Source organism: Balaenoptera borealis (assembly GCF_965194805.1).
Source record: "Balaenoptera borealis genome assembly, chromosome: 3".
NCBI classification, from domain to species: domain Eukaryota; kingdom Metazoa; phylum Chordata; class Mammalia; order Artiodactyla; family Balaenopteridae; genus Balaenoptera; species Balaenoptera borealis.
In genome coordinates this window covers 56,574,165-56,577,835 of record NC_138866.1, presented here as the reverse complement: position 1 = coordinate 56,577,835, position 3,671 = coordinate 56,574,165, and the positions used below count along the sequence as shown (strand labels likewise).

The following is a 3,671-nucleotide window of genomic DNA, read 5'->3' as shown; positions in this document are numbered from 1 at the left end:
CATTTATTATTTGTAGATTTTTTGATGATGGCCATTCTGACTGGTGTGAGGTGATACCTCACTGTAGTTTTGATTTGTATTTCTCTAATAATTAGTTATGTTGAGCATCTTTTCATGTGCTTTTTGTCCATCTGTATGTCTTCTTTGGAGAAATGTCTATTTAGATCTCCCACCCAGTTTTTGATTTTTTTTTTTTTTTTTTTTTTTTACATTGAGCTGCCTGAGTTGTTTGTATATCATGGAGATTAATCCCTTGTATATTGTGGAGATTAATCCCTTGTTGGTCACTTCATTTGCAAATATTTTCCCCATTCTGAGGGTTTTCCTTTTGTTTTGTTTATGGCTTCCTTTGCTGTGCAAAAACTTTTAAGTTTAATTAGGTCCCATTTGTTTATTTTTGTTTTTATTTTCATTACTCTAGGAGGTGGGTCAAAAAGATCTTGTTACTATTTATGTCAGAGAGTTTTCTGCCTATGTTTTCCTCTAAGAGTTTTATAGTATCCAGCCTCTCAGAAACCTCTAGGTCTCATATTGTTCTGGTGAGACTACAGCTGAATTTTTGGTTCTTTGACCAGCATCAAAATACAGTGTGAAGAGAAATACTTGGTACCAAAGAGAATCCCCACATGATTCCCTGACCTGTAGAAGAGATTTTACAAATCTTTTTGAAAGGGCAAATAGGAGCCACTGGAACTCTCCCATTCTTCCAATATGTAAACCAAAAGCAATTCTACACATTTGGGTGTATTGCAGAGATTTAGTGCTACCATCAAGTCTTGAAAGATTCAGGTGTGGTGATTGCTACCGCAGCCCATATTACCTCACCTGTTTACCTGGGGTAGCAACCAATGTAATCATAGAAAATGACAGTAGGTTATCCTAAACTTAATGAGATGCTGATGCTAATTACAGCTGTGATTCCAGATTTATATATTTAATGGTTGACCTCCAGTCTGTAGGACTGGTATAAAGCTTTTGACCTGGAAAATGATTTTATATTTCCATCCTCAATCAGTAAAGAAAGTGATATAAAATCAGAAGTTTATTTATGCTTGATGTGACCACAGGGTAACTTTACTCCCTGTCATAACATAATCCGGACTCCTTGGTCAGCTTCATGTACTGCACAATACCAAGCTGACCCATTACATATGCTAACTGGACCTGGAAAGAAAGAAGTTGCAAATATTCTATCTGCCTTATTAAGACGTGTGCCAGAATGTAAAAGATATGCCTCAAGGAGGTTTGGCCAAAATCATCAATGAAGTTTTTAAGGTCTGAGATATGTTGGGATGTATCTTCTAAAGTAAGACATGTTGCTGGACCTCTGAATATTTTTGGCTACAGATAACATATTAGGGCAAGCTACTTCAATTATTTATCTGGCAACTTGTAAGACTACCCATTTTAAAGAAGCCCAGATCTGTGGTACCTGTTGCCCAATAAATTGAACCTCTTTTTCTATCAGCTGCAATGATAGTAGAAGTGTCTGGGACAGACCAAGGTGATCTGTGAAGCCTCTACAACCTCAATAGAGAAATACTGTTCAGACCTTTCAATTTTGGAATAAGGCCAAGTCCTCTGTTGTCTATTACCAATTTCTCTGTGAAAAACACCCCTTGGCCCTAGTAAATCTGAATGGCTGACCATGGCTATTAAGGGACTATGCAACCCCAACTGCCAACATGAGCGGGATTTATATAATTTATCAAACCTAAAATTAGATGTATGTAATTACATTTCATTATAAAAGGGAAAAGATACATAAATAGAAGGCTATAACTGGCTCTGAAGGCACAAATTCGTAGTTCACTTACATGTTATCTAGTTCTAGTGCTTTACTATATCTCTGTCAACTAGACTCATGGCGTCTGATCAGTTAATGGAGAAGGAAAATAACAACCCTAGTTTAAAGAGGGATCTATTCCATATGCCACCTATAAGTGGAACTGTGTAGCTACTTCACTATGGCACCACTCATCAGTGGCCCTGAAAAACTGTGGTAAAGTGAAATTCTCCCATTGAGAAGAATTGCAGATGATACTACTATTTATTTTGTGTGAAAGGTAAAATGGGAGCAAGAATGGAAAATAGGTGAGAAGTCTTTTGGAGATTAGGCATGTGACTGGACCTCTTGTAATGAGCACATAATGGGAAGGTATTCAATACATTTATGAGCTGCATCTATTGCAGAAGGGAGTGATAGGCTTCTCTGGATTCCTTATATTTACTGTTTTTCACAAATGAAATATACTGCCTAAATGAATCTGTTTCTTAAAATTTGAAAGAACTATGTATAAATGAATATTTCTGGTTCCTCATCCATAAATCTTAGTTATTTCTATTTTGTCCAAAATTCCCTGGAGTTCTGTCTGAAAACTGTATACACAGACTACCATATATAATTATGACTGATTTGTTGAAAGAATATTTGGGAATATAATCAAAAGGCTTGCATCTAAATATGTATTAACATTCAGGGATTCCCATAATTTAGTACTTTTATTTAGCAAAATCATCAAGCGACAGGAGTTCAGGAAATAGTAACTGTTAAATGGGGAAAGTAGCAAGGCCATTTTAGACATTTGCAAGACAGTCATGAAGAAGGACCCCCCCCCCCCCATATCCAGAGTGTCTCTGCCACCCAGAGAAAACCATGACACTGGCCTCTGAGTGAGCCAAAAGAAAGCTGGAGTGAAACCCTCCATAGTGGCTACATCAGGGATGATGTAACATTAGCCATACCAGAAATATTTTTCACTTCTTTAAGTGGCTTTTCAACACAGGTAGAGGTTGCCAAAGTGAATTTATTGATAGAGTGTACGAAAATGCTTTGCAGTATATAAATTATATTTTGGTTTGAGTAAAACACATATCCTCTTGAAGAAAAAATTAATGAGGCTTATAATGCCTTGAGATTTAGAAACAACAAATAATCATGGATATAAGAATAAAGGCTAATTCTCATTCTTCTCTGGGGTTTAATGATAAAATTTACCATTCATTCTTATATTTAAAAATACCATTTCATTGTATCTTCTGTTTTTCAACGCATATATTTTACTATTTTTCTCACAGTGCCATTGGTTGCATGATTTTAGTCCAATGATGAATGAAAGAGTGTTAGCAAGAACTGCCTTTCAATTCAAACGTATTAACATAACTTTTATTTGAGTGAATTAAGGTAGAAATAAATCAAACAGATACTTCTGGCACCATAGACGAGGAAAGGCCAGAGTAAATGTTATTTATTATCCATTTTAATCTTGTTTTGCACTTAATTAGGACAGCTTCATTCAAGAGCAGTGATCTTACATTAATCTTGTTTTCTGACTATAGATGAAATATGAGCTTAATAAAAATTTTGTAACTTATCATCTTTAATTCAAACAAGATTTCTTACCCCTTACAGTTTTAGATTTTCCCAGCAGTATGGTAATGTCAGTTATCATTTGTCTCTATAAAGAAATCTGAGAACATAAGGATCCTTTTTTTTTTTTGCATAAAACTATATTTGAAAAGTTTCATCTATTTTCTGGCTTAGCCAGAAAGCTTCACATAAAGTGTTACATTTGAGAGGTTTAAATGTGTTATGTATGCATAAAGAAGGACATTGTGAAATTATTTTTATTTTTGCAGGTAAAGCAGATATACAATATGGAGAATAATGT

At 34.9% G+C, this 3,671-nt stretch overlaps 1 long non-coding RNA gene across 1 annotated transcript; it reads right to left on the bottom strand.

Annotated features, from left to right (window-relative positions):
* Positions 1 to 308: 308 nt before the first annotated feature.
* On the bottom strand, positions 309 to 2,317 carry LOC309624988. The gene is made up of 2 exons (XR_014242283.1): positions 2,242 to 2,317; positions 309 to 2,184 (listed from the first exon to the last, which is right to left on the bottom strand). It is a non-coding gene; the product is annotated as an uncharacterized lncRNA (long non-coding RNA).
* Positions 2,318 to 3,671: the final 1,354 nt, after the last annotated feature.